The sequence below is a fragment of the Oncorhynchus masou genome, chromosome 10 (assembly GCF_036934945.1).
Source record: "Oncorhynchus masou masou isolate Uvic2021 chromosome 10, UVic_Omas_1.1, whole genome shotgun sequence".
NCBI classification, from domain to species: Eukaryota; Metazoa; Chordata; class Actinopteri; order Salmoniformes; family Salmonidae; genus Oncorhynchus; species Oncorhynchus masou.
The window spans coordinates 16083343-16096192 of NC_088221.1; the positions used below are offsets into that span (position 1 = coordinate 16083343).

General features: G+C 49.0%; 1 protein-coding gene across 1 annotated transcript in view; it reads left to right on the forward strand.

Moving 5' to 3' along the window:
• The window catches only part of gtf2e1 (general transcription factor IIE, polypeptide 1, alpha), a 45022-nt gene that overhangs the window by 25678 nt on the left and 6494 nt on the right, over positions 1-12850 (forward strand). The window lies entirely within an intron of this gene.

The following is a 12850-nucleotide window of genomic DNA, read 5'->3' on the forward strand; positions in this document are numbered from 1 at the left end:
TGACTGGGAATACAGATATGCATCTGTTGGTCACAGATACCTTTTTTTAAGTAGGGGTGTGGATCAGAAGACCAGTAAGTATATGGTGTAGATCTCCTTCGCATAGAGTTGATCAGGCTGTTGATTGTGGCTTGTGGAATTTTTCCCACTCCCCTTCAATGGCTGTGTGAAGTTGCTGGGTATTGGTGGGAACTGGAACACCCCAAACATGCTAGATGGGTGACATGTTTGGTGGGTATGCAGGCCATTTTGAAGAACTGGGACATTTTTCAGCTTCCAGGAATTGTGTACAGTTCCTTGTGCCATGGACCTTTCATTATCATATTGAAGCGTTAGGTGATGGCGGCAGATAAATGGCACATAAATGGATCTCGTTACGATATCTCTGCATTCTAATTGCCATCGTTTGTAGCTCATGCCTGCCCATACCATAACCCCACCGCCACCAAGCAGGCACTCTGTTCACAACGTTGACATTAGCAAACCGCTCACCCACACGACGCCGTACACGCTGTCTGCCATCTACCTGATACATTGGAAACTGGGATTCACCCATGAGGAGCACACTTCTCAAGATTGCCAGTGGCCATCAAAGGTGAGCATTTCCCCGCTGAAGTCGGTTACGACACCTAACTGCAGTCAGGTTAAGACGCTGGTGTGGACGATGAGCACACAGAAGAGCTTCCCTGTGACAGTTGTGCAAACTCTGTTTCATCAGATGTCCGGGTGGCTGGTCTCAGACCATCCCGAAGGTGAAGAAGCCGTATGTGGAGGTCCTGGGCTGGCATGGTTACGTGCTGTTGTGAGGCCGGTAGGACATACTGACAAATTCTATAAAACAACGTTGGAGGCGGCTTATGGTAGAGAAATTAACAATTTCTCTGCAACAGCTCTGGTGGACATTCCTGCATTCAGCCTGCCAATTGCACGCTTGAGACATTTGTGGCATTGTGTTGTGTGATGATACGGCACATTTTAGTAGCCTTTTATTGTCCCCAGCACAAGGTGCACCTGTGTAATGATCATGCTGTTTACTCACCTTCTTGATATGCCATACCTGTCAGGTAGATGGATTATCTTGGCAAAGGAGAAATGCTCACTAAAAGTATTTTAAAGAAATTTGTGCACAACATTTTAAAGAAATAAGCTGGGATCTTGTATTTCAGCTCACAAAACATGGGACCAACACTTTACATGTTGTGTTTTATATTTTTGTTCAGTGTAGCATTCATTCTATTGATTTTATGACAATTTCTGGTATGAAAGGTTTTATTTAGTCTTCCAGGGCAACAAGTGATGGCACAAGAAGCTGCATGTATCTAATTATAGACAAGTTGACCAAGAAATAGCCCACCAAAATGTTGTTGATTATAGACATAAGCAGAAACATATCTAAATTGGGCAAATAGTAATAATAACGCTGCACCCCCTGTCAGAAAATCCTTCCGGCATCTCTGAATGTAGGCTGCAGTGCATTTTCAAAATTTGCGGGTTATTTTATTTAACCTATTTTAACAGGGAGTCACATTGTGACCCAGTTCTCATTTTACAAATGAGTCCTCTGACTGTAGAATACAGAAATAGACTCATCAAATACGAAGTGCAATCAATAAATAGGGAGTGGGGAACGATCATAAAAAAACAACCACATTCCACAGTAAAGAGGTCTTCAACCAACTCTGTATTGCCCGAATGGCACCAATGCGTCCAACTGTAGGTTATTCTGAACACTTCCATGAATGAGATGTGAAATAACAAGCCACTCCGACTGTACAGTTCTAGCAACTAGGTAACCAAATGGTAATACTGTAGACTTTCCTTTTTCCTGGTAAGACTGAATTCACTTCCTTCAAGTCTTTATGATTAACTTTAAACTCAACCCATGGGTCAACCCAGCTCCAACTCCAACACATTTATTTAGTCACCAGCCTCCCAATTTTAAACCACCTTCTCCACTACAGACCTCGAGTCTTGTTCTCTACTAAAGACGTATCACCACCCAACTCTCTACGGCGGAGTCCTTATCATTTTTTTGCCCAACGTATTAATATTTGATAAGCATTGAAGGGGAATCTGCATGCCAACTTTTTCCCCACCCAAATAAGCTGTGAGCAGAACTGTAATTAGGATCCCACTTCCAGATACATTCTGTTCTCAGTTTGAGACAAAAGCCTCCCCAAGCCTCATTGTATCTGTCACCCGGCTAATTGTCACGGGCTTTGATGAGATAGAAAAAGGGCCCGCTAACGTTGTCTAGGCTCGCCAGCCAGCACTCTGTTTTTAGCCTGTGATTACGTGTAAATTGCAAAGGCCTGTCTTTAGACAAATCAAAGACGGTGATTTCCTTCTTTTTTTTTCTTCTATTTTCTTTCAGAGAGGGGATGGTGTTGGAGTGGTTATTTTCTGGCGAGTCGGCCTTCACTGTCAGGAACACAGCAGGTGTATTCTGGAGGGATGTGCTACTCACATAGCAACGTACACTTAATCTCTGGCCTCACTCACTGGTCTCTCAATTCAATTCAGTAGACTAAATTACGTACATTGGCAAAGAATACTTATAACAAAAAAAATGGCGGGACCAACGGCAATAATAATAGTAGTAATGGAAATGGGATTACCATTAACAGCCTCGCTCTCTGGTTCCTCTTAAAAAAAATAGATTTCTATATTTGCATGCAATACAATTTTAGATATGGCCAAAGCAGCGTAGTGGTCCACCATTTCAGTATGTACAGTACAATGCAACGAGGATAATGAAATACAGTTAATTTCAGTAGTAATAATAATACTCTACATTATTCCTCCTCCACCAAACTTTACATTTTGTGCTATGCATTAGGGCAGGTAGTGTTTCTCCTGGCATCTGCCAAACCCAGATTTGTCCCCCGGACTGCCAGACGGTGAAGGGTGATTAATCACTCCAGTGAATGCGTTTCAACTGCTCCAGAGTCCAATGGCGGCAAACATTACACCACTCCAGCCGATGTTTGGCATTGCGCATAGTGATCTTAGGCTTGTGTGCGGCTGTTCGGCCATGGAAACCCATTTCATGAAGCTCCCAACGAACAGTTCTTGTGTTGACGTTGCTTCCAGACTCTGGTCTCTCTCTCTCTCTGGTCTCTCTCTCTCTCTCTCTCTCTCTCTCTCTCTGGTCTCTCTCTCTCTCTCTGGTCTCTCTCTCTCTCTGGTCTCTCTCTCTCTCTCTCTCTCTCTCTCTCTCTCTCTGGTCTCTTTCTCTCTCTGAAGTCTCGCTCTCTCTGGTGTCTCTCTCTCTGGTCTCTCTCTCTCTGGTGTCTCGCTCTCTGGTCTCTCTGGTCTCTCTCTCTCTGGTCTCTCTCTCTCTCTCTGGTCTCTCTCTCTCTCTCTGGTGTCTCTCTCTGGTCTCTCTCTCTCTCTGGTCTCTCTCGCTCTGGTGTCTCTCTCTCTCTGGTGTCTCGCTCTCTGGTCTCTCTGGTCTCTCTCTCTCTGGTCTCTCTCTCTCTCTCTGGTGTCTCTCTCTGGTCTCTCTCTCTCTCTGGTCTCTCGCTCTGGTGTCTCTCTCTCTCTGGTGTCTCTCTCTCTCTCGCTCTGGTCTCTCTCTCGCTCTGGTCTCTCTCTCGCTCTGGTCTCTCTCTCGCTCTGGTCTCTCTCTCTCGCTCTGGTCTCTCTCTCTCGCTCTGGTCTCTCTCTCTCGCTCTGGTCTCTCTCTCTCGCTCTGGTCTCTCTCGCTCTGGTCTCTCTCTCTCGCTCTGGTCTCTCTCTCTCTCGCTCTGGTCTCTCTCTCTCGCTCTGGTCTCTCTCTCTCTCGCTCTGGTCTCTCTCTCTGGTCTCTCTCTCGCTCTGGTCTCTCTCTCTCGCTCTGGTCTCTCTCTCTCGCTCTGATCTCTCTCGCTCTGATCTCTCTCTCTCGCTCTGATCTCTCTCTCTCTCTCGCTCTGATCTCTCTCTCTCTCTCTCTCTCTCTCTCTCTCTCTCTCTCTCTCTCTCTGGTCTCTCTCTCTCTCTCTCTCTCTGGTCTCTCTCTCTCTCTCTCTCTCTCTCTCTCTCTCTCTCTCTCTCTGGTCTCTCTCTCTCTCTCTCTCTCTCTCTGGTCTCTCTCTCTCTCTCTCTCTCTCTCTGGTGTCTCTCTCTCTCTCTCTCTCTGGTGTCTCTCTCTCTCTGGTGTCTCTCTCTCTCTCTCTCTCTCTGGTGTCTCTGTCTCTCTCTCTCTGGTGTCTCTGTCTCTCTCTCTCTGGTGTCTCTGTCTCTCTCTCTCTGGTGTCTCTGTCTCTCTGGTGTCTCTCTCTCTCTGGTGTCTCTCTCTCTCTCTCTCTGGTGTCTCTCTCTGGTCTCTCGCTCTCTGGTCTCTCGCTCTCTGGTCTCTCGCTCTCTGGTCTCTCGCTCTCTCTGGTGTCTCGCTCTCTCTGGTGTCTCTCTCTCTCTGGTGTCCCTCTCTCTCTGGTGTCCCTCTCTCTCTGGTATCCCTCTCTCTCTGGTGTCTCGCTCTCTGGTCTCTCGCTCTCTGGTCTCTCGCTCTCTGGTCTCTCGCTCTCTGGTCTCTCGCTCTCTGGTCTCTCGCTCTCTGGTCTCTCGCTCTCTGGTCTCTCGCTCTCTGGTCTCTCGCTCTCTCTGGTCTCTCGCTCTCTCTGGTCTCTCGCTCTCTCTGGTCTCTCGCTCTCTCTGGTCTCTCTCTCTCTGGTCTCTCTCTCTCTGGTGTCTCTCTCTCTCTCTGGTGTCTCTCTCTCTCTCTCTGGTGTCTCTCTCTCTCTCTCTCTCTCTCTCTCTGGTGTGTCTCTCTCTCTCTCTCTGGTGTCTCTCTCTCTGGTGTCTCTCTCTCTCTGGTGTCTCTCTCTGGTGTCTCTCTCTCTCTGGTGTCTCTCTCTCTCTCTCTGGTGTCTCTCTCTGGTCTCTCTCTGGTCTCTCGCTCTCTGGTCTCTCGCTCTCTGGTCTCTCTCTCTCTCTCTCTCTGGTCTCTCTCTCTCTCTCTCTCTCTCTCTCTCTCTCTCTCTCTCTCTCTCTCTCTCTCTCTGGTCTCTCTCTCTCTGGTCTCTCTGGTCTCTCTCTCTCTGGTCTCTCTGTCTCTCTCTCTGGTCTCTCTCTCTCTCTCTGGTCTCTCTCTCTCTCTCTGGTCTCTCTCTCTCTCTCTCTCTCTCTGGTCTCTCTCTCTCTGGTGTCTCTGTCTCTCTCTCTCTCTCTGGTGTCTCTCTCTCTCTGGTCTCTCTCTCTCTCTCTCTGGTGTCTCTCTCTCTGTCTCTGGTGTCTCTCTGGTCTCTCTCTGGTCTCTCTCTCTCTGGTGTCTCTGTCTCTCTCTCTCTCTCTCTGGTGTCTCTCTCTCTCTGGTGTCTCTCTCTCTCTGGTGTCTCTCTCTCTCTCTGGTGTCTCTCTTTCTCTCTCTGGTCTCTCTGGTGTCTCTCTGGTCTCTCTCTCGCTCTGGTCTCTCTGGTGTCTCTCTGGTCTCTCTCTCGCTCTGGTCTCTCTCTCTCTCGCTCTGGTCTCTCTCTCTGGTCTCTCTCTCGCTCTGGTCTCTCTCTCTCTCTCTCTCTCTCTCTCGCTCTGGTCTCTCGCTCTGGTCTCTCTCTCTCTCTGGTGTCTCTCTCTCTGGTGTCTCTCTCTCTGGTGTCTCTCTCTCTCTGGTCTCTCTCTCTCTCTGGTCTCTCTCTGGTCTCTCTCTCTCTCTCTCTCTGGTCTCTCTCTCTCTCTCTGGTCACTCTCTCTCTCTCTCTCTGGTCTCTCTCTCTCTCTCTCTCTCTCTCTCTCTCTCTCTCTCTCTCTCTCTCTGGTCTCTCTCTCTGGTCTCTCTCTCTCTGGTCTCTCTCTCTCTCTCTCTCTCTCTGGTCTCTCTCTCTCTCTGGTGTGTCTCTCTCTCTCTCTGGTGTGTCTCTCTCTCTCTGGTGTCTCTCTCTCTCTGGTGTCTCTCTCTCTGGTGTCTCTCTCTCTCTCTCTGGTGTCTCTCTTTCTCTCTCTGGTCTCTCTGGTGTCTCTCTGGTCTCTCTCTCTCTCTCGCTCTGGTCTCTCTCTCTCTCGCTCTGGTCTCTCTCTCTGGTCTCTCTCTCGCTCTGGTCTCTCTCTCTCTCTCTCTCTCTCGCTCTGGTCTCTCGCTCTGGTGTCTCTCTCTCTCGCTCTGGTGTCTCTCTCTCGCTCTGGTGTCTCTCTCTCTCTCTCTGGTGTCTCTCTCTCTGGTGTCTCTCTCTGGTGTCTCTCTCTGGTGTCTCTCTGGTGTCTCTCTCTGGTGTCTCTCTCTCTCTGGTGTCTCTCTCTCTCTGGTCTCTCTCTCTGGTCTCTCTCTCTGGTCTCTCTGGTCTCTCTCTGGTCTCTCTCTCTCTCTGGTCTGGTCTCTCTCTCTCTCTGGTCTCTCTCTCTCTCTGGTCTCTCTCTCTCTCTCTCTGGTCTCTCTGTCTCTCTCTCTGGTCTCTCTCTCTCTCTCTGGTGTCTCTCTCTCTCTGGTGTCTCTCTCTCTCTCTGGTGTCTCTCTCTCTCTGGTGTCTCTCTCTCTCTGGTGTGTCTCTCTCTCTGGTGTCTCTCTCTCTCTGGTCTCTCTCTCTGGTCTCTCTCTGGTGTCTCTCTCTCTCTCTCTGGTGTCTCTCTTGTGTCTCTCTCTCTTGTGTCTCTCTCTGGTGTCTCTCTCTCTCTCTGGTGTCTCTCTCTGGTCTCTCTCTCTCTCTGGTGTCTCTCTCTCTCTCTGGTGTCTCTCTCTCTCTCTCTGGTGTCTCTCTCTCTCTCTCTCTCTGGTGTCTCTCTCTCTCTCTCTCTCTCTGGTGTCTCTCTCTCTCTCTCTCTCTCTGGTGTCTCTCTCTCTCTCTCTCTCTGGTGTGTCTCTCTCTCTCGCTCTGGTGTCTCTCTCTCTCTCGCTCTGGTGTCTCTCTCGCTCTGGTGTCTCTCTCGCTCTGGTGTCTCTCTCGCTCTGGTGTCTCTCTCGCTCTGGTCTCTCTCTCGCGCTCTGGTCTCTCTCTCGCGCTCTGGTCTCTCTCTCGCGCTCTGGTCTCTCTCTCTCGCTCTGGTGTCTCGCTCTGGTGTCTCGCTCTGGTCTCTCGCTCTGGTCTCTCGCGCTCTCTCTGGTCTCTCTCGCTCTCTCTGGTGTCTCTCGCTCTCTCTGGTGTCTCTCGCTCTCTCTCTGGTGTCTCTCTGGTCTCTCTCTCTCTCTCTGGTGTCTCTCTCTCTCTGGTGTCTCTCTCTCTGGTGTCTCTCTCTCTCTGGTGCTCTCTCTCTCTCTCTGGTGTCTCTCTCTCTCTGGTGCCTCTCTCTCTCTCTGGTGTCTCTCTCTCTCTGGTGTCTCTCTCTCTGGTGTCTCTCTCTCTGGTGTCTCTCTCTCTGGTGTCTCTCTCTCTGGTGTCTCTCTCTCTGGTGTCTCTCTCTCTCTCTGGTGTCTCTCTCTCTCTCTGGTCTCTCTCTCTCTGGTCTCTCTCTCTGGTCTCTCTGGTCTCTCTCTCTCTGGTCTCTCTCTCTCTCTGGTCTCTCTCTCTCTGGTCTCTCTCTCTCTGGTCTCTCTCTCTCTGGTCTCTCTCTCTCTCTCTCTCTCTCTCTCTCTCTCTGGTCTCTCTCTCTCTCTCTGGTCTCTCTCTCTCTCTGTCTCTCTCTCTCTCTCTCTGGTGTCTCTCTCTCTGGTCTCTCTCTCTCTCTCTGGTGTCTCTCTCTGGTCTCTCTCTGGTGTCTCTCTCTCTCTGGTGTCTCTCTCTGGTGTCTCTCTCTCTGGTGTCTCTCTCTCTCTGGTGTCTCTCTCTCTGGTGTCTCTCTCTCTCTGGTGTCTCTCTCTGTGTGTCTCTCTCTCTGGTGTCTCTCTCTCTCTGGTGTCTCTCTCTCTCTCTCTCTGGTGTCTCTCTCTCTGGTGTCTCTCTCTCTCTCTCTCTCTGGTGTCTCTCTCTCTCTCTCTCTCTCTCTCTCTCTCTCTCTCTGGTGTCTCTCTCTCTCTCTCTGGTGTCTCTCTCTCTCGCTCTGGTGTCTCTCTCTCTCGCTCTGGTGTCTCTCTCTCTCTCGCTCTGGTGTCTCTCTCTCTCTCGCTCTGGTGTCTCTCTCTCTCTCGCTCTGGTGTCTCTCTCTCTCTCGCTCTGGTGTCTCTCTCTCTCTCGCTCTGGTGTCTCCCTCTCTCGCTCTGGTGTCTCTCTCGCGCTCTGGTGTCTCGCTCTGGTGTCTCGCTCTGGTGTCTCGCTCTGGTCTCTCGCTCTGGTCTCTCGCTCTGGTCTCTCTCGCTCTCTCTGGTGTCTCTCGCTCTCTCTGGTGTCTCTCGCTCTCTCTGGTGTCTCTCGCGTCTCTCTCTCTCTCTCTGGTGCCTCTCTCTCTCTCTCTGGTGCCTCTCTCTCTCTCTCTGGTGTCTCTCTCTCTCTCTCTGGTGTCTCTCTCTCTCTCTCTCTCTGGTGTCTCTCTCTCTCTCTCTGGTGTCTCTCTCTCTCTCTCGCTCTGGTGTCTCGCTCTGGTCTCTCGCTCTGGTGTCTCGCTCTGGTCTCTCGCTCTGGTCTCTCGCTCTGGTCTCTCGCGCTCTCTCTGGTCTCTCTCGCTCTCTCTGGTCTCTCTCGCTCTCTCTGGTGTCTCTCGCTCTCTCTGGTGTCTCTCGCTCTCTCTCTGGTGTCTCTCTGGTCTCTCTCTCTCTCTCTCTCTGGTGTCTCTCTCTCTCTCTCTGGTGTCTCTCTCTCTCTGGTGTCTCTCTCTCTCTCTGGTGCCTCTCTCTCTCTCTCTGGTGTCTCTCTCTCTCTCTCTGGTGCCTCTCTCTCTGGTGCCTCTCTCTCTGCCTCTCTCTGGTGCCTCTCTCTCTCTGGTGTCTCTCTCTCTCTCTGGTGCCTCTCTCTCTCTCTCTGGTGTCTCTCTCTCTCTCTCTGGTGTCTCTCTCTCTCTGGTGTCTCTCTCTCTCTCTCTCTCTGGTGTCTCTCTCTCTCTCTCTCTGGTGTCTCTCTCTCTCTCTGGTGTCTCTCTCTCTCTCTGGTGTCTCTCTCTCTCTCTGGTGTGTCTCTCTCGCTCTGGTGTCTCTCTCTCGCTCTGGTCTCTTGCTCTGGTCTCTCGCTCTGGTGTCTCTCTCTCTCTCTCTCTGGTCTCTCTCTCTCTCTCTGGTCTCTCTCTCTCTCTCTCTCTGGTGTCTCTCTCTCTCTGGTGTCTCTCTCTCTGGTGTCTCTCTCTCTCTCTGGTGTCTCTCTCTCTCTCTCTGGTGTCTCTCTCTCTCTGGTCTCTCGCTCTCTGGTGTCTCTCTGGTGTCTCTCTCTCTGGTCTCTCTCTCTCTGGTCTCTCTCTCTCTCTCTGGTCTCTCTCTCTCTCTGGTCTCTCTCTCTCTCTGGTCTCTCTCTGGTCTCTCTCTCTGGTCTCTCTCTCTCTGGTCTCTCTCTCTCTCGCACTGGTGTGTCTCTCTTGCTCTGGTGTGTCTCTCTCTCTGGTCTCGCTCTCTCTCTCTCTGGTCTCTCTCTGGTCTCGCTATCTCTCTCTCTGGTCTCTCTCTGGTCTCGCGCTCTCTCTCTCTGGTCTCGCTATCTCTCTCTCTCTGGTCTCTCTCTGGTCTCTCTCTCTCTCTCTCTCTCTCTCTCTATGGTCTCTCGCTATGATCTCTGTCTGGTTTCTCTCAGGTCTCTCTCGCTGATCTCTCGTCTCCCTTCTGTTACAGACTAGCATGGGCTCCCTCTGAGGCTTGCTCTCGCTGTCTGGGTCTGAGCTCCCCCCATTATCCTTGGCATTAATGGGGAGGTTCCATGAATTTGAACTAGTACATCTGTTTCTACTTTTAAACAAATTATCAAGCCCTCGATTAGGTAAATCAATTAGCAAGTTCAGGGCTACAACAAACTTGTGAAACGTTTGGGGGTCCACTGGGCAGTGTTGTACCACTCTATTTTTTATAACTGGCTGGCTTTTGAATGCTCATCTGTGGTATCTGACTTTTCCTCATTGCAGTTTGTGCTAAGGAGTTATTTTAAGCTTTTCAATATAGATTTTCTTGTTGCAGGGAGTATTTTGTTCTTCAGTTTGTCAGCCAGAGTTGAGTCATGTCACCTCCCTCTCTCCTGCGGCGGTAATGACACCTCAGTCCATGTCAGTCGCTATTCCTCTGTGGAGAGGTGTCACTCTCGACAAGCGTGCCCTCACTTTCCACCTTGTCACCAATCAGAAAGCCGGAGGCCATTTTCTATCACACACACACACAGTGCGAATCGGCTGTTGGTCCTCTCTGTTCACCTGGTTCAGCCGGTACTAGCTCCTGTGCATTGTGGTGGCCAGACGCACAGAGAGAGAGAGAGAGAGAGATATCACACTCTTCTTGCTTGTCTATACATTCCCCTGTCAAGGTACAAAAAAATACATGTATTGTCATGATTTCACCAATAGCTATTTTTCTTATCTTCGTTTGTCAGATTTAAATTTTTTCCTTATTTTAGTCTGTCACATTGGAAACAGGAAAAGCAGACCGAAACGGACTGTGTGATTTGTTTCTTGTTATTTTGAGTTGTTGTCGACGAGCCAGTGGATCTTTCAAACTGTTGACAGGCGTTAATTTGAGAGAGAGACACACACACACACACACACAGGGCGGGTGGTTGAGGGTCTGTAGTCATGCGGGTGCCGCTCCCATCGAAGGGACTGAAAATAGCCTATGGAGCAGATGGCTCAGTTTTGAACTGATGCGTAGCCAGCGAGCCAGGACACTTCGATTGTAACTAACCTCAAAAGAAAATGATGTATACTCTCATGTACTTTCATGTCGCTAGGCTATTTTGTTTTTGTTCACATCAGATTTTTATCAGATCTGTGTTGCCGCTCTCGTGGTCGGCAAATGCGAGTGCATTTTCTTTTCTCCCCGACGTGGGAAAATATTTATGCTATTAGCAATTGCTTGATATTAGAAGCACAGTAATATTTCGGGTAGTGTTGTCCAGCTCAGATTATACCCCTTTTTTTAAGGGAGTAACTTCTCTACCGCATCCCAGGGTTGTGATTGGGAGAAAAGAGTGGTATACCTAAACTGTTTAACCTGTAGCCAATGCTTTGGAGCCAATATAGTAAATCATGTCTGGCGTTGGTCACAATATGCCGCAATAGCAATGTGTCAGCTATATGAAGCGATAGTAGGTCTAGTTGAACCAGGCTAGTTAGAAGTTAGAGGTAAATAATATTAAATATACTGAACAAAAATGTCAACACAACCGTCAAAAATGTCAAAGATTTAGTTCATATAAATGATTCAGTCAATTTAAATAAATAAATTAGACCCTAATCTACACATATACCTTTTATTAAAAGAAAAGGGTAGGGGGCGTGGATAAGAATGCCAGTCAGTAGCTGGTGTGACCACCATTTGCCTCATGCAGCGTGACACATCTCCTTCCTCATAGAGTTGATCAGGCTGTTGATTGTGGAATGTTCTCCCGCTCCTCTATGGTGGCTGTGCGAAGTTGCTTTATATTGGCGGGAACTGAAACACGCTGTCGTACACGTCGATCTAGAGCAGGCCTGCGTAACTCCAGTACACTGGGCCCTGATTTGGTGTCACACTTTTGCCCCAGTCCCAGCTAACACACCTGACTCCAATAATCAACTAATCATGATCTTCAGTTTAGAATGCAATTAGTTTTAAATCAGCTGTGTTTGCTAGGGATGGGTGTGACACTAATCAACCCACTCCCCCCAAGAACTGGAATTGCCCAGGCCTGATCTAGAGCATCCCAAAACATGCTCAATGGGTGATATGTCTGAGTACGCAGGCTATGGAAGACCTGGGACATTTCCAGCTTCCAGGAGCTGTGTACAGATCCTTGCGACATGGGACTGTCCATTATCATGCTGAAACATGACGTGATGGCAGCGGATGAATGGAACGACAATGGGCCCCAGGATCTCATCACGGTGTCTCTGTGCATTCAAATAGCCATCGATAAAGTTATATTTTTGTTTGTTGTCCGTTGCTTATGTCAGGTGGGTGGATTATCTTGGCAAAGGAGAAATGCTCACAAACAGGGATGTAAACAAAATTGGAGAGAAATAAGCTTTTTGTGTGTATGGAACATTTCTGGGATCTTTTATTTCAGCTCATGAATCATGGGACCAACACTTTACATGTTGCATTTTGTATTTTTGTTCTGTATATAAGAGAAAAAGACATGTAATATAGCTGACAAAAATGAACGTGTGTGTGTGTCCATCATGTTCCAATGCTCTAATCAGGACCTCTTAGCAGGGGGCACCGTGTTTGTTTGATGGCGTAAATGACTGCATGTGTGTTTGTTTGTGTTCCATGGGCCACATTGAGTCTCCCATGGTGTGTGGGATGAGATGCTGTAACTGTCCCCCTCAGAGGACCAGAGGGGAGAAGTCTGTGTATGATGATACACACTCGGGTGGGTTTCCGTCACACAGCCGGTCTCCTCCAGGGGGATTGAGTAACTATAGAGGAACGAGACAGACAGACACCTCCACATCCGTGTTAATTTTTCTGGCCTATCTGCTCCGTCACTGCATTGCTCCTGCCTGTGGTCTGAACCATCTAACCCAACCAACTTTACCAGCGTCACACTTAAGCAATAAGGCCTTAGGAGGTGTGGTATATTGGCCATATACCACAAACCCCCAAGGTGCCTTATTGCTATTATAAACTGGTTACCAAAGTATGACAAATTGCATGTGGTATACGTTCTGATGTACCACGGCTGTCAGCCAATCAGCATTCAGTGCTCGAACCACCCAGTTTATAATCGCAAATATACCAGTGAAATCTCTGTGATATATGATTTACGAGTGGTAGTGTAATCACTTCGTAGAAAAAGTATGTACGTGTTCAATTATTAAGTGAAGTGCAGTGCTATTCAAGTCCAGATTGGTCAATTTCTCTTATTTGACGCATCAGATGACGAGTACTGACCAAAACGGAGTTCGATACCTACTAAGCTACCGTAGGTTGCCTTAGTTATTTTTTTTCTGTGGTAGGGGT